This window comes from Tyto alba, unplaced genomic scaffold (assembly GCF_018691265.1).
Source record: "Tyto alba isolate M040663 unplaced genomic scaffold, T.alba_DEE_v4.0 Super-Scaffold_44, whole genome shotgun sequence".
In the NCBI taxonomy this organism is placed as follows: domain Eukaryota; kingdom Metazoa; phylum Chordata; class Aves; order Strigiformes; family Tytonidae; genus Tyto; species Tyto alba.
The window spans coordinates 5,681,305-5,703,123 of NW_024881320.1; the positions used below are offsets into that span (position 1 = coordinate 5,681,305).

Below are 21,819 nucleotides of genomic sequence, written 5' to 3' on the forward strand. Positions count from 1 at the left end.
TCAGGATTTTCTGTATATAATGTCACCAAGTTTTTCCAATTCAGCTGCATTGCTGTGTCTTCATATTTACTGTAGGAATTAAAACAAAAGACCAGATGAGACAAGGAAGTAAGACTATTGCTGGAGAGTACTGAAAATCAATTTCCTGTGCTGGTAGCCTCTGAGAGGACAGCATGACGCCCTGGGCTTATGTGGCCCAGAGAAGAGGAAAAATTGAAAATGGGGTCCAAAGAGGTTGTAAAATTTCTGTCCTTGGAGGATTTCAAAATCCAGCAGCCCTGAGCACCCTGGTCTGAACTCAGTGTTGACCCTGCTTTGAGGAGGGGACTGGGCTAGATGTTTCCCAGGGTGTCTTAGCCTGTATTGTTCTGTGATGCTATGGAAAGAATACTAATGAGAAAGGACATCTGGAGAAGGTTGAAGGGGAATGTGAGTATAGATGTACAAAATCAATAAGAGAGCATAAAGCTAAATATAATAAAATATGGATCACTTAAGTACTATCTATCTTAATGAATCATCGTTTCTTTTGCCAATTAGTATAAAAAGTAGATCAGCAAGTTAAGTCGGACCAGGAAATACCAAATGACTTTTGCAAATAATTTTCACCCTTTCTTGCTTTTTGATTGTGATACAAATGCTGTTGGCTACCACTTTTCCATCTTTTTTTTTTTTTTTTTTTTTTTAATCTCTGTTACTTCTTGTCAATAGAATTTTAAGGTGCCTATAAAGATTTAATGATCTCAGTGTCTTTTCTCTGGCTTTCTGTGTTTCTAATTTTAAGTAGTTCAGTCTAAAACCTGACATTTCCAGCACATAAAAGCCTCACTTTGCAGCAGAAAAATGACAGGCTTTTGTCTCCCTGCAAAACCCCTTAGGGTATTGGTCCTTAGCTATCCAGGACTAAATCCATCACACATGAGTTCTGGTTCCCAGTATACTAGTAAGAGGAGGCCAGTGACTCTGGGCTGCATCCCTGGTGAAAAGGCAACTGCATAGCCATGACCACATCAGTAGCTTGTGCTGATGGAGAGACAAAGGCTTCCTCAATTTCCCTGATGAATTTGCACCTGCATCATTTTTGTATTCATACTGCCTATTCTCAAAGCTGGCAACAGTGCCTACAGATGACACCTCCTGCACATCATTCTTGGTCCTTGCTCTCTAGGCAGCAAAGGATGCTGTTGAAGGCTCACTGAAATATATGCACACTTTGACACCTAATTTGCAACACACTGGCCATTTTGCAGAGAGCAACTCTCTTGCTTCCCCATCATTTGTGGTATGGCCAAAGAGTGTAATTATAGTTTATGCTACTCTTCATGTCCTGAGCTTGATTTAAGCTGTTATAGTTTACAGGTTTGCTCCATTTCTTTGAATCACAGATGGCAAGGTTTGGTGACTGTAATTACCTTTTTGGCTTTAACATTTTCTAGCAGTAATTCCAGAAAATTCAAAAGGCATAAACAAATACACATGACAACTATATTATTGCAAATAAACAAGCTGTAAAAGACCCATTGTATGTTTTATGCCTTTAGTATTGATGTTCCTTCCCAGTGAGGGATATTTTACCCCACAGTATTTACTACTTCTTTTTGAATATAAATAGTTGTTGTGCTGGTTTCTGCTAATATTTGTATATTCACATATTGAAGCAAGACATTTATCAGGTAAAGGCATAGACTCCTTGCCTGATTCTGTTATGATTAAAACAAAAATGAAGCTAAATGATGCATTGCTAATAACAGAGAAAAAATCTGGAGTAATTGAATAGACTAAGAAGGTATTCAGAGGGAAATTAATACTTTTAAGGGAAAAATAATATCTTAAATTTAAATCTCTTGAAGCTAGGAATTATTTTATATATAACCTATAAAATAGACCTGTGAAACTACTTTTCAGATGGTAATACAGTTTCTAAGAATATAGTAGAATTCAGAATGGTCTGGACTCTGCAAACAATGAGAATTTTCAATTTTTTGTTAGACAGCATTATAGTGACTTCCGATTAAAAATTCAGTTTATTCTTTTAAGCCTTAGAGGTGCACCTCTATGGTATTTAAAGTTACGTTCATGCCTGTTCTACTTAAAGGGTAGACCAATGCATTAAAAGGTGAAACAACTTGGTTGCAGGCTGAGTAAATAGCAAAGAAAGGACTAGACCCCATCATTCATAGTCCCCAGCGTCCACTACTGCATGTATAGTTTCCCTGACCTGTGTGATTAAAGATGAGCATTCTTGAACTGTAAACATGCCAAGCTATGCTTTCCTTGCAGTACTCAGATCAGTGCAGATGTTGTACCTTTCTTGCATAAAGCTCTGAAAATGTCATAGATTGAGACAGTAGATGTCTTCTTGCACCCAAAGCTGTCAGTCTGAGGCCTGAAAACTTGTTTTTTAGTGTTTAACTATCAAATTTTAAAGGGATCAAAGGGATTTTCTGTTTAAAAATGCTTTGTGCAAAAATAAATATCACAATATCTTATTAGTAAGAAGAGTTTATCTTTAAATTTATGTTAGAGAGTCAGCAACCAACACACACTCATCAGTATCCTATTTTCCTGCAAAACTGTGCTGAATAGTGCTTTAAATTATCTCATCTTAAAAATAGTGTACCTTTTTTATCAGTTGAAAATCCTTTACAAGCCTCATAAGAGTCCTTGAAGCAGTTACCTTTGAACAATTACACCGGATTGTTATAAATTTTCCATATTGTTTTTATTGCCTCTCTGAAGCAATCTGGGATTTTATATCACTACTTTTTCATAAGGTCTGGTTCTCCTGACAGATGCTTGCTTACATCTCCCAGGAACTCTAATGAGAGGCAGACGTATGTCTGGTTTGGAGAATAGACCTCCTTATGCTCATATTGCATTTCTTCTTTTTTCTTCTCAAACATTCCGTGAAGTTAAAGAGAAGTAGGACAGCCTCATTGCATTCCTAGCTGTCCCTTTTCTTCAATCCTCCTTTTTTGACATATTCTCTTCAATGAATTGTCAATTAGTGAGATTAGTTTGTACTTAGATTTTAGCTCCTAAAAGAGTATTTCCTAACACTTCACAAATTTGAAATAATGACAATAAGCCAATAGTGCACTTAAGGGATTAGATGTACAATTAATCTGTACTAGTCAGGAGTGGAAGACTACTGTTTTCACAAGTTTCTGTATACCTACTACTTTCTTTGCCATTCAACTCCCATCCAAGCATTAAGCAACCATCTAGGAGATTTAATTGTATGAATAGTAAGAGATGGTTCTTAATTGCTTTTCATGCAGCCTAGATAAAGTTACTCTGGGTGTGCAGATTTTTACATCGTGCATACACAATAACAGATATGTCTCTCCCAGACTTAACTAAGGATGTGCTTGCACAGGTAATTTGTGTATGTGTGGTAAATCCAAGGCATTCTGGACTTTTTGATGTTGTCAGATAAGGACGTAGGCAACAGGGGTTCAGTCTGCATGACTTGGACAAGTTAGATGAAGCAGTTCATCTCCCTGGGCATGGTGCAGCACTCTGTGTCTTCTGGACTTATCACCTTGATGTGCAAGTAGAAATGTCTCCTCGTATCAGTTTGTCTAGTGTTTTGATTGTGATTGGTGCCTGTGGGCATGTAATACTATAGAACAAAAAGCCTACTTATAAGAGCTGGAAAAAATGCTGTGATGGAGCTGATACATAGGAAAGGTCCAGTGGTTGTATGGGCAGCCTGTGGTAGAGCTCTGTTTGATACTCATGTGTCATGAGGCTTGATCCTGTGGTTTAATCCTACATTTATTTCTGTTGTAAGTGCTTCTGACATCATAATAGTTGCAAGAAAACTAATTGGATAATGCTTGTACAGCGTGGTCAGATGTTTAGATAAAAGTCCACCTACATGCATGCATAAAGTGCCAAGAAATATAGTTTATAAACTTTTGTGTAGCAGGGTATCTGAAATTAACCTGGTTTGTGATGATAGGAGTAACTTCCAGTCTTCATTTTTATGTGTTTTCTTATTAAAAGGAATAAATAGCTGCTAATTAATGTGGGCTGTTCATTTTTCTTTCTTAAAAATCTTTGTTTGTGATATGGGTTGCTGAGACTGTCAAGAACTGTTTCTAAGTTAGATCTATTTAAAGGATAATGTTTAGTAAGCTATTCAAGACTGGCTTTGAGTACCAGCTCAAACAAGTTGAAAAATACCCTATAATATTGAAAATGTAGGAAAAATTCATCACTTAGTTTCATTTCTGTGTATCTGAATTCAAATCCTGTGTCAGCTCAAAAGCAAACAATGTTTTGCTGCTCAACATTGGGAAGGCCATGCATTCTCTGTGGTTGGAACTGTCTGCTCCAAAGGCTTGACACAACCCTGTTGAGAAATGTGTACGTTTGACTGTAATGCTTGCTCTTATTAATGCAAAAGTTCATTAAGAAACTAGATGGAAAATGCAAAGCTTCTGTGCTACTTAAATCCCCTAATCCTATTTTGAAGACTTAAATGATGAATAAGCTTCAGGCTGGTGGTGTGTAAGGGAGTAAATTTCATTCTAGGTGAGTTAAAGTCCCATCAAAAACAAGCTAGGCTTATACTAGTGTAATTCTCTACTGTTCGTTAGGCTTATCCCATCCTGACATGGGGTGGGAAAATGATTACACAATTCCTAAAGCCTTTTTGGAAACGTCACATCAACTAAGTTCACAAAATTTTGGATGCTGGCACACTAAAAAAAAATGACATCTATCTTGTAAAAGTTGCTGCAGATGTCATGAAGGACTGGCAGTTTCATAAATTGAGTAAGTTTCAGAATAAGAGTGAAAATTACGTCGTATCAGTTGTAAAAGAAAACCCCAGGTAAATATTCTGGACCAATAGAGCTATCAGAAAGCTTAGCTTTCACTGTTTGTGTCTGGGATTGCACTATTGGTTTGGGAAATGCCTCTGACCTGGAATCCTTTATCTGTTTACATGGTTGTGGAGTATGATGAAGGAAAGCTTTAAGTTTAATCAATAGTATCTCACCCAGGTGTTTCTTGGCTATAGTGAAGTGGTCTTCATTTAACTCTGTCGTTTGTTTGCTCTTTGACCTTTCCTTGGAGAATCCAATAAACAGGAGATATTTCCTGCTGTATGTGGACAGATTCCCAACTCAAATATATAAACCAGTCACTTGATAACATTAGATTTCATGGTGTACAAGATAACATATCAAAGGAAATCAGGTGTTATACGTTCTGTTCCTTTATTTTCAATTTAGTCAGTGTGACCTTGGATAAGTCATTTAACCTTTTTGAGCTGCCTACCCTCTACAAAACTGCTTGGATCATAATAAAAAAAAAAAAAGCCTTTCTTGCCTTCAAGTGCTATACCTTTGATAATCATCTATAAATAATATTAATATGGACCATATTTGAATTAGAGCCTTAGCAAAGAAAAGCCAGCATCAGCACCAAGGACTGCTTGTACTCCATACCCTCTGCTTTTTATTTATATGCATTGGATTTATTAATCACCTTCAGGTAAGACAGAAATCCTGAAATGCACAAATGCCTCTTAATATACCCTCCAGTTCTGTGCTTGCATTGCTGCTTCCTGCTGAATAGAAAAAAAAATGAGGTGTCTGTGTACATCTTATACATGCTATATGCTCTTGATTTTTTCTTGTCTGATGCTATTTATACAATCACAAAGCATTTTATGAGAATATGTCAATCTTAAGCCAGGGAAATGGACATTCCATTACTTTATCTCTGCAGACATTGTTGAAAACATGAAGTGTAAAATAAGATTCATTACCTAAATTCTTAGAAGGGAAGAGGACACTAATCGCAACTTGGCTTGTTAAATTTTGTTGTTCATTGTTTCCTCCATTTAATTAAGTATATTTCTGCTTCAGATTCAGAAGAACTGCATAGGTCCTTTCAGATAGTGATATGTATCCATGAAATCTGGAGTTTATGCAAAACTTTTTTGCTGCCAAAACATTTACAGAATATATTTTTTTTATACTTTGCAGTTCATGAGACATGTTTGCTGATGCTAACTATTCTACATAAGGTACCCCAGATACACATATGGTATAAACACAAGCTCCTAATGCTTACTAGTAGATGGGAATCATCAGATAGGTTCCATGCTAGGTATTTCTTGAGGGATCTGATACTAATGGTGAAAAGAAGTTGGGGAGTGGGGTATGGGAATCACTTTTCTATATTCTGTTAAAACTAGTGAAAAGAAAGCAAAAAGATCACTTTTCTGTATTTTATTAGAACCAGGAGTTTTAAAATCTTGAGGAATGAAACTTCCATTCCAGATATTTTGCTCGTTAGTTTATTAAGTTGTTCTCTTAAAGATTATGCATCACCACAAACAAGTATTCTTTCTCCATGTTAGATAATGCATGGACTTTACTGGTGCTAGATGGGATTCTCTTAACTATCATAAATATGACAGTGTAGCATATCTGATGTTTCTTCATGAAACCTTTCTTTTTTTTTCGTGGGGGCTAAACAGTTCCAAAACCTTGTCATTATTGCTTTCTGTGGAGTGGCAGATTTTTGCTACTCTAGCCCTTGCTGTCTCTGCTCAAAACATTTTTATGCAAGTTTTCAGACCTTGAAAACTGAACTCATGTATCAGTGCAGCAGTGTACCTAGAAATAACTCACTGTCCTGAGTGGTAGGGCAAATCTGCACTGATATGGTGCAATTATGACATTACTCAGGCACTGCTGTAGCTTGTGATACTGTTTCTTTGGGTCACTGTGTGGCATAGCTGTATGTCCAGAGCTGCTGGCACAGCTTGGTTCTGAATTAGGAACACACCATGACACATGTGGCTCCATTCCACACATGCAAAAGATGCTCTGGCCTTTTTCCTTTGGTTGTTGTTCAGATTATGGTTCCTACTCCATCTTATTAAACCAAAACATGAACTGTTAACTCATTGACTTGGAAGAAATAACTCCACTTAAGTTTGTTTCATGTGATAACTGTTTCCCAGTAAAAACTGAAGCCAGAAAGGTATCCATTTGATTTCTTCTAAATTTTTGTGGGGAAGAATACAGAGCCAGTATCTCTAGGGCCATGGATCACTGTGTGTAACTGAAGAAATAAAATAAGAAATGGTGATGTGTATTGCAGTTCTAAGTGATTTGATGTTGTATCAGACTGTTTGTTGCAAAACATTCCTGTTCTATAGCATTTCAGAGACTCCCAGTTCTCTTCCTGCCTATGTTTTCAATTAGCCACTCTGTAAGTGTAAAACAAGTGACCAGAAAGCACTTTCCTTTGGAACTGTTGACACTGTGAGTTTGAAATCCAAATAGACTTAGTAAATGTTAAAGTGTTTGCTTGGGCATTGTTTAACCAGGCAGGCCCATTGCACTGCTGTTTCCAAGAGGAAAAGCCCTCTTGAATGTCATGACTTTCTCACTGGAATCACTTTCTTCCAGGTTGTTCAGTTTTAGGCTTAGCTAGATACTGGGCTAAGAACAGAAGAACATAAATTTTTACTGAGCATAAGACAACTGTGTTGCTTGTCCAGGACCTTGCATCAAAGATGTTCAAAAGTAAATGTGATCTCAGTGCCTGGGGCTCTTCTGTAGTCCTTGTACTTACAATGTTTATCACTCCTCTGTCCTAAATCTCTTTACTAATACTGACTGAAGGACTGCAATACAGCTCTGAGGTCAGGTAGTGAAATTCTACCTATAGGAACATAGAGAAATTAAGGCAGAGAACTACCTAAAGCAGAAGAGATACCAATAGCTGTGTATCTTTGCCTCTTAGTGCAAAGGTTCAAAGCCAAAGATGTACTAGTGGGAAGCTTTAAATCAATACAGACTCTCTAAGATTCATGTGTCTAGGTTGGGCTCCGCTTTTCTGTCTGCAGTGATAATAGCCAAAGAACCAGGCTGGCACCCCCTCACAGTTATTTAATGCACCTGGTAACAAGATCAGTTGAATTTCTAGAATTGTAAGTCTGCACACACCAAGCATTTCAACATCAACGTTGCTAACTTTTGCAATTTCCTAAGGAATTTCAATCTCAGTGATTATTTTTATAGGAGCATCCCCTGCTGCACTTGTGGGATGGCAGAAGGATTGCAACTTGCCCTTATAAACTGAAGTTTTGAGCCCTTGTATTTGCAGAAGAAACTCTGAGAAATTTTCCCCTTCAATTTGACTTGAAGGACAGACTCAGGAGTGAAGAACTTGGAAGGAAATAAAAAGAACTTCTCACGTCATGAGTTTAGGGATCCCAGATCATTGTGTTTTGAACAGTTAAGATTAGCAAAATTATAAAAAATGTTTGTGGTTTTTGGGTGCCTCTATTTCAGGCCACCCTCTGTGAAACACTTTACAGGAACATGTGCACTCATGCCATGATTTCAATTTTATTAGAAAAACAGAAATACCAGAAGAAAATCTCTTGCCCAAGGCATGTTCCATATGTTACTTCTCAGTGCTTTATTTTTCAGGCCTGCTAGAGCCTTATGCACTTATTCCATTAATAACAAATGCACTTATTCCATTAATAAAGCCTGTGACTTAAAGTGCAGTTCTACCCCGGAAAAAGTAGAGATATGAGGTTCTAAGTTTATTTTCCACCAATAGCTTCTACATTAAATTTGTTCATATTACGAATGAAAAGGTGGTGCTATTTTTCAGGCTGTGTGCCTGTAGGCCTCAGCTTTGTCTCTGAAAGCAGCCTTTTCATTCTCATATGGAAATCACAATAAAGAAGGCACATCAGCTCACATGCTTCGTTCTGCCTCTGCAAGGTGACTTCATATTTTTGTAAGATTCACATTATTCACTGCTGTTATGAAGCCTCATTTAACATTAATATAGAGGACAAATGCTAATAATTAAAATATACTATGAATATTCAGCTAGAGTAGTAAAAATACTATTTCCCTGCTTCCTTCCTTCAATTCCATTTGTAAAAGTTTTAATACAAATGTAGAAATATAACAGTTTTGTTCTTTTAAACCCCTCTCTCATTCACTAATGATTTCATAACCTCCCAGTTATCAACTCTCTGCCTTATCACTAAAAAGTAGATCTCCCCACTCTCATTAACACAATGGATTTATTGCCTTTGTGAACCTTGCATTACCCTTGGTATTAGTGCAGCTCAGCTCACAGTCCTTGTTTTTACCAGAAGCTTTAGACAAATGTCATTAGCCAGTAGAGGATCCGGCATGCACCGGGGAAGATGCATTCATCCTGGGGCCTTAAGCATTGTGAATAGCAAAAGTATAAATAAAAAATAAAAAATAAAAAATGGGTCATTGGTCTTCCAGATGCCACCCTTGTAAACAGAGGCTGGGAAATTCCAGATAGAAGGGCTGCACAAAAAGGCAAAAATAACATATATTTCCAAAGAAATTTCAAAGTACAGAAGAGTTTTCAGGGATTAGTGTGGAAAATCATCATTTTGAGGGGGGAAGAAGGCATAGAAGCAGTTGGCAGGGGTGGTGTTTGTTTTCTGAATCGCTTGCAGCAAAATCTTTTTTTAAATCACTGATATAATAGGATTAGGAGGGCAAAGGTTCTTAAAAAATTGTAAAATTGGTTTGAGAGAGCAGGTTGGTAGTGAAAGACTAAATTAGATGACAACTAAAAGCATATTTTAGTAGCTGTATTTCAGCCAACTGATGAAGAAGCCAGTCCTGCAGTCCACCCCTATATCTCAGATATTATCTAGTTGGTGCTAGGGTTGGCATCCAAAGCATACATATCCAATTTAAATAATTAATTCAGCATTAATTTTGAGAGATTTTTCGGATACTTTCCACTACTAATTTCAGTAACATTATTTAAACATTTGAAATGGTCTGTCTCATCTTCTTTTGCTACTTTTTATGTGCTGAAAGGTTAGCCTTAAAATATCATAAAAAGGCAAAAAAAATGGCCTACCAGCATAGGACATAAAATGAAGTCACAGATGATCTAGTGGACCGATGTTCTACTGTGGATAGTTCAGTATTACAACATCGCAATACCGGTTTATTGCAAGGCTGGATATGCTTTCTGCATATTAACTGCAGGTCAGCTTTGCTCCATATCATGCAAACGTACTGTTAATATTTATTCAGCCTGGTGTTGTCCATGCTGAAAATTAGCATCCACTTTCCCTGCCAATGGCAGAAAAAACAAGTCTATGGGATTGTGACAGGTTTTCAGCTCTATGTGCAAATAGATAATACCTGGACCGTAAGTAGCTGGATACAAACAAAACCAGGGCTCTTCCAGCAATTTATGGTATGAATTTTTTCATTTAACAAAGCCTCTTGGGGTATAAACTCTCTAATAACTCATTAGTACGACAGCATAACATGGCTTCTAGCTTTTCTCTTGAGGCTGCTAATTCTGCTAATAATGATGATATAGTCCAGTCTCTGGTCTCATTTGGGTTGCCTTATCACCTCTGTGTTTGCTGGAAGTATGCTCACACTGACATTGTTGCATTTATATTAAACTCAGCACTGTGAGCATTGAAGCAGAGAATATAGTGGATGCATATGAGCTAGCTTCAGTGTAGAAATATTATAATTGCATTTATGTGATGTTTTCTGACATAGTAGACATAGCTGAGAGCTAATAAGCATCACCAGCTGGAATTTCACAGGGATGCATAGAGTGGAGCAGGGGGACTAGGAGACCTAATAATAGATGGAGGGAAGGAATTGTAATTTTAAGGGAGTTTAGGTACTAAAGGCCTGACCTGATTATCATCCACAGCAGTGTAGAATCAGAGCTGGCCCTGAATTATGTCTGTATGAAACTTATGTCACTGAGAGAAGACTTAGTGCCTGATGACCAGTCATGTTCTCCTTAAAGTCAGTAACATGAGCTGTGTCAGGCCTAAAAGACAGGAGATCAAGAACATCAATGTCTTGCTTGACTGAAACATGTGTGGAATTTTATAGAAAGATCTGTGAGACTTAGTAATTTGTTTCTCCCCTGGGATACTCCAAGTGTGAAAGTGTCTGCTGCTCACAAAAAAATAAATGTATAGTTGCATGACTGGCTGATGAAATCAAAGTGAAATTGCTGGCAGCCTTCTTCCTGCCCTTCCTGTGTTTTTCGAGCATTAACATTCTAGGTCTGTCACCTGTGATCAGGAGAAGATAAATCCTTCCTTTTGTAAGGAGCAGAAACACTTTCCCTCAGTACATAGAATAATGGCCTCCTCTGTATATTATTCATATTCCTCTCTTTGTACTTGTCATTTCTCTATATCCTTGGTTGTTGTATACCCCATAACTCTTAGTGGTTTTATCTAAGACCTTTCAAATAAGGAAGTGAATGGCTTAGGAGGTGGGTAGAGGTTTGCTAAGGCTTTATATAGACTGATATTTGTAATGTGTAAGTCCAGTAACACCCCACTCTGTGGCTGCTGAGCAACATCATCAGCTTTCTGGTAGATAGGGGCCAGTGCTAAAACATCCGTCACCATGACGGGCTTGTTACTATAACAAGAGATGACCTGTAGACTGAGTTTTTCTCACCTATTTCTAGAAGTAGTCTGCAGGATAGCATAGAAATGGAGCAGAGGATCACTGCAATCCCACACTGCTTTTCTTTGGTCTTCATCCCCCAAAAAGAATGTGCAGCAACTTTGCCAGTCCTGAGCGTCTGAAAGTTCTGAATCAAGTGCCCCCAAATTAGAAGGGGGAGAGGGAGGATGCATAGTGCTATATGTTAACGCTCTTTTTGTTCAGTGAGTGTTGTTTGAACCATTAAACTGTACTCATGATATTTCTAACCTTATCTCCACAGTTTAAGATTCTTGTCTTTAGAGATGGCTTGAACTATAAACAGAAATTGCATAGGAGGTTAGAGAACTTAAGAGGGGGATGATTGAGGTTCTGTAGCATCACTTCAAGACTGATTGCAGGGGATGTTCTATGTGTGTGTTCACCTATCCATGCATGTGCTGGTTTACCCAATGTTTCATTTTGAGTGTTATTAGTTCGATACAGTGTTGGGAGTAGCTGCTTCAGCATTTTCCGAAAGCAAATCCTTTGTTGCTGCTGAAGCCTGTGCAACCCTAAATCAGGTGCTTGTGTTGTGCCCTGTCGTGCTATTTAGGTCTAGTGCATTTCTGCTGCATCAAGCTGAAACAAAATTATTTTCATCCCTGCAATTAGTAACTGCTGCAGTTGGATGAATTGAAATGACTTTTGGGGAGGGTCATGGAGGGGAAACAAGAGACTCCCAGGAGCTGATAAAGAGAATGTGGCTTACGCTGATTTGTAATCCTCACAAAGAGAAGGAATAAACACAATGAGAGTTACAAAGGTATTGATCTATTTTATCTTGGGGGTGTGTTTTCTTGTTTTAAGTATATCATGACCTTAATATCTGCATCCAGGAACAAGCTGTTGCCCCTGGCTTTAACTGACAGCTGGTTTTCTTTTGATGCATCCCAGAATCTTCCCTCTGATTCCTACAATATGTCAAAGGAACTAAGCATTTTGTTGACCTCTCAAGACTTCACTCTGTTCATTATGGTTTCAAAAGTCCACAGTTGACCAGGCTCAGCCTCAAATGAAAAAAAAGTCCTTAAAAGGTCCTGTTGAAATGGCCTATGATAGCCCGAAGGAACTGTTGCCCTTGGGCATGTCCAGCAATGGTTGTTGAGATAATATTGATGACCTAAGTGGGCCTGGCAAATTAAAGGTGTAAAACCTGGTCCTGTAACTATTCAGCAATAAACAGGAGGCTTGTGGATTCTAATGCACAGACATCTGACCTCTCACTCCTGAGGCAACCCCATCTCCATGCAAAGACTTTTCAGCCTTTTGAAAAGGGCAAACTGTGCCTTGTTTAAAAAAGTGTTTATTTTGATTGCAGTTCTTACTCTCTCTCTTTTTTGCTGTTGACTTTCTATAGGAAAAGGCCTTTCTTTGATAGTCTGTAATTAGTTTTAAAGATGGCTTTTACAGCCCGCTGTGGGAAGAGAAGGCAGAGCTGGTTGAGATACTCTGCAGCAGTAACTGCTGTTACAATTAGATACTTGAGCATGGAGTAAGACAAACCAAACACATAAAAGGGAAAGCAACTTCCAAGTCAATTGCTGCCTGAGCCCTTGTATCTCATCCTTTAGCATAACAGTCCTGCAGCTGGACATTTCTCTTATACACAGTATTCCGGGTTTTCTATAACAGGAATTGAACACCGTTTACCTCATGTGGAAAGATTTTAAGGGGCACACTGTGTTGAGATACATTAGTCAAGACTATTTAGATCAGCCAGGACAAGTCAACTTTCTGACGATGTACCCCAAAGCCAGAAACAGGGTGTCCTGAAGAGGAGCAGGTAACTGATTAGGAGGGACAGCAGGCGTAATCATGAGGTGGAGACATAGTTTCTTCACTAAGGATTTGTGCAGGGGTTGAGATGAATTTTTTTATTTAATATAGCAAATGCTTTTGGACACGATAACATCTTAGTCTTAAAAAGACCCCTCATTGTCTGTGTTTTTATCATCTGGTAGCATTGGTGAATTGGCCATGAGTCCATGCTTATTAAAAACAACTGTATCATTTTTTTTTTAGCCTTTGCACTGTCATGTGACACAAATGCAAACTGATGTCAGACAAATAAGCTGAAGATCTAGTACTGGATTCAAGGTGCCCTTTCAATGCAGCTAAAGGAGAGCAGGCATGGAGAGGTTGGAATTAGAACTGTAACTCAGTAGTGACATGGCTGGTTTAGTCAAATTTCTAAATGAAATAGGAAGATGAATATAAAAGTGAGAGAAGTGAAAAAGGAGTATTACCTGAGAAGATGCAGAGGTATACAAAACCAGGAAAAGGCAAATGTGGAGGGTCAAACATGGAAAAGACAAATTGGAGAGAAACAAGAAAACTTTTTGTATGAATACTCTGTGTGTGTATCTGTGGACAAATGTGTACATGCACATATGAGGTAAAACCCACCAGGTTTTCAAACATTTGTTAATGAATATAACTGCTGTCTGTGTCTCTACTCAGTCACTTCTGGGAAAAAAAAAAAAAAAAAAAAAAAGAAGTTTTTGTTTAAATTACAAAAGAAGCTGCAGGAGGGTGAGAATAGTTTTCTACACTACTTGAACTCCCTGAGCTACATTCCAACCACAATTTATTAGTGTTGCTTTCTAGCTCCTGAGCCATATGAACTTCCATCATGTGCCCTGCCTGCTGACAGTGCCCACTGGCTCTGGCAGGCCAGGTGGTGACCCTGTGAAAACTCATGTGTGTTTTATGCATCTGATCCAAGACCCTTGAGGTCAGCAGGAGTATTTTTGCTGACTTACTGAAGTCTCAGGGGTTTCAGATCTGTACCTAAATACACAAACTACCAGCAACTGCCTCAGGGCACAAGGATTTGTGCTATTGCTGGGTAAATTTAAAGCATGAAAGAACCCAATCTGGAGGCTGTAGTACAGATCACTGCCAGCATTTACTAGATTAAGACTCAATTCAAACATAAAAGCTAGCAGTTCTCTCTGCTGTATCTCCCTAGACCATCTTTGTAGCATTTCTATCACACTCTTGCATGCAGATTACAACACAAGGTGTGCTTGCTCTGAAACAAAGTCAAGAATAACAGCAGTGTTAATGTGCCTTAAAGTGACTATAAACAAGTGTGAGGATTATGATGATCAAAGCAAGAACCTTTACCAGATAATGGAGTCATGGTATGAGGGATACAAAGGAACTATTGCCATAACTCTTGTTTTATTCTACAGTTATCTTTTTTTAGCAGTCTTTCCTCTTTGTTGATTGCAGTTTTGGCACTCATCTATGCCAAAATGTTGCCCCTGACTGGTGCTGCTGGGTACTTCAAAGAGAGAGGGAGAGGAGGCAGGAATAAAGGGATGGAAGCACATGTTGTTATAGCACCCGCAGAGTCAGCAAAGTCCCTGCTGTCTGGAGGGAGTTCTCTCCAGGGCAATGGTAAAGTGCTCCATCCTTGAGTAAACTTAAGTTAGACTAATTAGAGTACAAAAGAAATAGTGCTGCATCTTGGGGATGAACCACCTGATAATTGGTCTTTTCTTTTATCGTTTGTACAAATACTTAGTATAGTACATAACATTTAAAACAGTTATTTGACTTTACGGTTCCTCTCTTTCTTGATGTTTTAAGGACACTTGTCCCTTTCTCTTTCTATGAGTTGATCTCAGCAATACTGTGTTTCTGTAAGGGAAAAGGAAACAACGCCCATAGCTGCATGGCTGATGGCAAAATTGTATTTGTAACAGTTGCTGAAGGGGGAATGTGGATGGGATTAAAAACACAAAGGGACTGCACGGGAAGATTACTTCAGAAAGTCACTTGGGGTCTAAGTAATAATCCTAATAAACACTGCAAAGGGTAAGTATTTTCCTCAGCACTGTTATTGCTCTGCTAGCTGGGGAAATGTCACAAATGTGCAAGTTAGAGATTTTTTTTGTAATAATAAAAACTGCATATAATAGGGAAAATAATCTTAAAGGGTTTACTTATCTAAAAAGTGTCTCTGGTTCTATAAAATAGATCTGTGTAGGTGATGAGTTTGTATTTAGCATGTGCAGCTAAATCTGCACTCTGGATTCACCCTGGTAGGTTTTTTTGTTTACTTAACACCCATCTTTATCTCTCTCTTCTGCCTCTCTCTGCAAACAAACATGTGTTGGTGTGAGACAGATGCTTATTCCAACTCACTTTTTAACAGACAACAGAGCAGACAGGTGTCTAATGGTTCTCTGTATAAAAAATTTCTAAATGAGTGTTCACCCAGATACTGATCCCATAGCAAAGACTTCTTAGGGACTTTACCTAGATGTGACTGTGCAGCAACTTCTTTCAGTTCCATGCAGAATCCATGAGATGGATCTTTGACTTGTACCCATTGGCTATTTTGAGTTTTAAATTATAAATGAGCCTTTTTACTCATTTGTTATTTAAGGAAATGTAAAGGGTAAGTCATAAGAAAACTGCAAGCTCAGACTGTCCCCATGCTAGTTAAGGTTAAGCATCTAAAATGCTTAGTATGAGGAATACAACAGTTTTAAAGCACTGCTGCAAACACCTTTCATGCACTACAAGACTTTGGTCTTCTCAGTAAAAGCTTCTCTTGCATTTCTTCTGAACCCAGATTTTTTGCTGATTCCATGAGTAAGAGGTAAAGGGCAATGAAAAGAGGGTTGAAAACAGCAGTCTTTTCCCTTGTGTTTTTGTGCTCCCAAATTATATGTTCCTATCTGCTGATTAATACTTATATTGCAAAATCTGAGGAGGAGGAAGAGGTCTTTGTGTACCATACCTGGACAGTGTTTATCATGAGGGGATCTCCATCTTTCCTAATGGGAATGTTTTTTTTTTGTATTTTGGGACATCAACATCAAGTGTTACAAAAATATTAAGGATTTAAAAAAAAAAAAAAAAAAAAAAGGGGTTCTTGTTACTGGAAACACTTATTCTTTTAGTAGCTGTGAGCATTCTTTCCAAATGATCCTGGGAGCTGAGACTTAAAGATAGTATTATCTAAACCCTGCAATACTTCACATAAAATTGTGGGAGTTGGTGACAACGGCTATGTCCAAAGAAATTCTTGAAGCTATGGGTTGGAGAGTTAAGAAAAGGCAGATATATGCTGAACTAGAGTTATTTGGTGCATGATTTTGCTTTCCTTTACCTTGGACCATCTTGCTTCCTGTCTTGTTACTGCTCTGATAATTTGAGCTCAATGACAGTGGTTTTGCCACTTAAGTGGCCCCATAAATGCAATTAGCCAAGTCAGAGGGAAATAGATCTACTGGTGACCATTGCAAGAGTTCTCTTATGTTTTAAGCTCCTGTGAGACTGCCTCAGGTTTAAATACTCAACCCAACCAGTGAATTTGAGAACCCCTCAGTAATAACTGAGCTGAAATGTGGCTGTTTCTCTGAAAGCAGGATGAGCCAGAGTTAAATGAATACCAGCTCTGTGATGGTTTCTGTGGATGTCAGTTTATAATGTTTATCTTTGCTGGAGGCAAAATGTTAGCAGGTTGTAAATTCAGATTGGGTTTCCCATCAGCTTGGAAGACAGATCCAGATCAGATCCAGATTCTCTGTGTTGTGTAGTTTCTTCCTGCTTTTATTTATATTTTATATATAAATATGTATACACTTATATTTTTTTTCCTCCTACCTTTCCTGTAATCCCTTCACTAGTGCTATTAACATTCAGTGCTAGAGAAAGAAGTTTTGTCATGAGGTATATCAGGAGGTTAAATTACTATCTTTGTGATTTAAGTAGCAGTATCCAAGCTTCACAGAAAGCATCTCTTTTTCCTTTTCTTTTCAAATAAATAATGGGAGACCACAGAAAGCAGACCAAGACACAGAATTCTGTGACTGGAACATCCCACAACAACATTGGATTTCTTTTTTTTGGAAAAAAATTATACAGCTGACAGCATCTACTTCGTGCCTTGCATCTGAGCTCTTCAAAGCTTCCTAACGGTTATGAAGCACATATTCCCGTTGAAATAAAAGCTGATTTTTCCTAGTGTCTCATGGAATTTTAGTTACGAAAGAAACACTGCAAAAGAACAGCCCCTGAACAATTTTGAATCCCAGGATTCCAAGCTGGTGATAGAGGGAATTTATGTAATTCTGATGGACAGTGAAGTCACCAAAATATGCAGTTTTGGGGAAGCTGAATGTAGTCCAATTCAGCTGACAAAGGAGGTTTCAGAAATATTAAAATCTGTCTCAGCTGCTCGCAGAATTACACCTGTATTCAAGAAGCTTAAGCATTCTGGTTTGGAGATTCTTAAGGATTTGATTACTTCTTTTTCAAAGTAAAAGATTTCAATTTTCTTTGTTTTGACATGGCATTTTTTTCAAAGTTGTTTCAAATAGACCAGTATTCGAAGAAGTGAAAGGAAAAGGGGAAGGAGTGAAGAGCAAGGACTGAATACCTAGAGATTAGCAGTTTTAACATTTTAAAGGTTTACTCTTTTTTACAAAAACTGTTTCCTGAAGGCCTTTTCTGGATACTTCATGAGAAAGAAAATGCCTGAAGGAGAAAAAATGCTCTGAGAATCAAGAGCTTCACTTTTACTAGTGTTTAGCCTATGTTGTATATCTAGAAATCAAAGAAAACAAAATTCTTGCATGGATGGCCCTTTGGACTAGCCTTCTTAATGGGAAGCAAGTCTGAAATTCTACTATTAGCAGTAATTTATTACCTAATAAATTTAGTACCTAAATTCCCCAGTTGAGATGAGGTTTTCTTTTGCTGCTCACCTGTGCATATGGCTTGTAAATGAAACCTTATATAGCAAAAAGGTGGCCACATGAAGCACAGGTGGAAGACTCCTTGCTAGGGTAGGATGGAGGCGAACAGGGCTCCTGGGGCTTGTGTGAAGCCTTGCAGGAAACCTGGAGCTGATACCTGATCCCCCATATTCCCTAAGCAGAGCCATAGCTGCTTAATCACACTTACTCTGTCCATGTATTTTTCACATTAAAGGAGCATATTTGAAAGGTCAACATGGCTAACCAGGTCATATTCTTCTGTTTGGCTTTTGGCTTCTCAACTAAGGCCAGCAACAAGGCTTTTAATGAATATTGTTTTACCAGGCAGATGTCTGTCCGGTTCATTCAGAGCTGCAGTGAGATCTAACAACTCACTTCACATAGAAAGATGAAATGAAAAAGATTTACTTAATAAACCAAATCTTGCTTAATTGCTGTGGTTAGTCTCCTGCCTGGATTTTATGGGTTCCTGCAGCTGGCTTTAATCTCCTGATTTACTCTGGGAACAAAGAAGGAAAGGAGTGAACTTAAATCATGGCAGGAAGAAGCTGAAATTTTTTTGGCAGAACTTGGGAAGGTTAGAGACTTACTGTAAAGTGCAGCCCAGAAACAGGCCACCAGGAGAGGCTCCCTGGGTTTTGGGAGATACAGTAAAATAATTTTTTTACAACGTGACCTTTACAGTCAGTAATGTCAAGGACTTCTACTAGTCTGGGCAACTAAGGGAGGATTAGCAAAGAGTTGCAGGAAACATGGAGGCTCCAGAGAAGACTGACCAAAAGGGGTCAGTATTTGTTAAGTTGAAACACCAACTTGACAAATATAAACAGACGAGGATTTATGTGTGAAAATGCAGAGGATTTAGCACAAGCATCCTCTCCCTTGCCCGGCGTGGTGAGGTAGGGTGTGCCCATGCTCAGCTTGTTTGACCCAGGGACTACCTTGTAGATGAGCCAATCTCCCCAGTTAGACTGAACCTGCATCTGTCTCTAATATTTATGTTTCAAATACTTCCTAAAGAAAAGTCTTCCGACACAGCAGTTTGGACAACAGATGTGAGTTGCAGAGACTGTCTGTACAAAGCAGTGGTCACTGATCTGAAATCAGACTGCTCTCAGATCAAAGTACAGCATGCTGAGAATAGCATGGCGTTTATGAGGAGCACAGAAGATGCAGAGCTAAGTATATTCTCTGAAAACAAACAGTCTAACAGGAACCAGAAGGTTTAGTGTCTGGAAAACTATTCCAGATATTATGAAGCTGATTTATTATAGGAATTTAGTATTGATTTAGCTTTTTATTCTTGAATGCAGCCTTGTCTACCTAAGCTGCAGTGTAAACTTTCTGCTGGAGTGCAGTTTGACAATACTGCTAGCCCCATGTGAGAGGTACCTTCTGCTGCTGAGGGTATTGCCCTGGTTCCCCCCTCAATCCCTCCCTTTGTACTTTTGCACTTCCCTGGCACTGACATTGGTGCTTATCTGATCTTGCAGTGAGCCATCCAGGAGGCTATATGTACATCCAGGAGGTATGCTTTAGCAATCATACACTGATTAACGCTGCCAATTTAGCTTGCCAGTGAGTCAGCTGAGTGTTAGTGCCAGGCTAAAGGGAAATAGGGACCTGTACAGCCACAGCTTCCTGTGGTGTTAGCCTACCCATAACTTCAGATTCTTGCTTTGCCAGTGGATTATTTATCTGTATCACAGCACATGCAGGCAATGCAGCCCCGCTTGGATCTGTGCTTTGAGGATTACTTTCTCTGAAATAAGAGAGGTGATGCTCTCTAGGATTAGCATATGTCAGCAAAATCATACAGCATGTGAAGAACTATGTGGAGTACTCCGCAGTCTGCCCTCCCAATAGCATTGCTGCAGGTGGCAGAACACTTCCATGGCTTTTTGCAAGATTCAAATTTAAATTTAAATAGCAAATCATAATTTGAGCTCCTGAAATCATAAATCACATCTTCAGTGCTGGATGTTGCTGATTCAATTGCCTTTCAGTTACTGTCTTTATCAGCTGTATACTATTATACCTAAATACTGCTGAGATTTCTTGTGATTTGAGGACAGTGAAATGGAACAGCTAGGTTTTCATATGTAGTTGATCAGAATGTATTAATTAGAAGCACCATTTCTAAGTTTAACACTTTATGAAGATAAGGTGCCAAATGGAAAAATTTGTATACAACTAAAAGCTTCAATTTAGGAATAAAATATTTGCTTGGATATTGCACGCTTACACAGGTGCATTTGCTGTGTGATTTTGTAAGCAAATTTTTTTACTTGGTCTTGACAAAAATTAAGTAATGATTTCTAGGTAAGCTGCTGGAGACTTTTTATGTAATGTCTTTGAGATGCTGCTTGATCTGCATGCCAGCAAAATGTTTTAATTCTCCATTTGAGAGATTTAAAGAGAGACAGTTATTTTGAGACAAAGCTGAGGCAGAGATTTCCTGTACTATGAATTAATAACCTTAGAAGTTCAAGCAAGTATGTCTTTCACTGTTCTGGCTACCATGTGTTCATAAAGCTTCAAAAACCTGTTCAGATGGAGTCCTCTATCCAGTGTGGGATTGAAGCTGACCTCTGGTATTCTGCACTGTTCTTAATGATGTTCTGTCTTTCATCTTTCCATTGCAAGGTCTGCTTTTGTCAGAAGATCAAAAACTGTGCTTAACTTTCAGCACATAGACAATCAAACTCAAATAAATGAGCTGCTGCCCTTAGGTTTTGTGCATATGTGGGCGACTTGTTTAGCAGGGTCTGTATTTAGATCCAGAAAAAGGAAAGGGTAATTTTTGTAACTGGGCAGCAGACCTGGGCCTGTGGTTTAGTTACTACTTCTGTGGAGAGTGCATAGTCAAAGTGACAGGAGATTTAGTGACACCCACAGAAAATACAATGATTGTTTAGAATTGCATTGGAGGGGAAGATTTTGACTCCACTTTGGGGGGAAGTCCAGACTGAAAAGTTATGGCTGGTGGATACTTGCAGGTTGTAGATCTGTGCAGAAGAGCCTCTATGTGAGGACAACCATCCACTCATGAATAAAGAGATATGGCAAAGGGGAGAATTTTCCAGTTAGAGTGGGAAACCACACACTAAGGAAGCCTGGAGTACTTCAGATGTTTGTCATCTCCATTTGTTGTCACTGTACCTGCCTCCCTTAAGTAAACATGATAAATGTATATATACTGCATAGACTAGGTGAGTAAACAGAGGAGACTGTCAGGTAATCTGGCCTCCAGGTCCTCGGTCTCAGGGTTTATTGAGGTAGTGTAACTTACAATTTTTTTTATGTACAAAGTTGGCACTATTGATTTAAAAAATTAATATTTAACCACAAGCATACAACAAGGTCAACGAATCTTTGGTAAAGAATTAAATAGATTTTTCCTTGCTAGCACTCAAACATCAAGTAAATAAAAATTTAAGTGAAAACATTTGTAGCATATGCATACAGACTGCATTTAAAAATGTATGGGGCTCAGTACTGTCTGACTTAATTCTGATTCATCCATTGACCTTGTTATA

General features: G+C 38.4%; 1 protein-coding gene across 1 annotated transcript in view; it reads left to right on the forward strand.

Annotated features, from left to right (window-relative positions):
* TMEM132C (transmembrane protein 132C) overlaps positions 1-21,819 on the forward strand; it is a 219,171-nt gene that overhangs the window by 100,814 nt on the left and 96,538 nt on the right. The window lies entirely within an intron of this gene.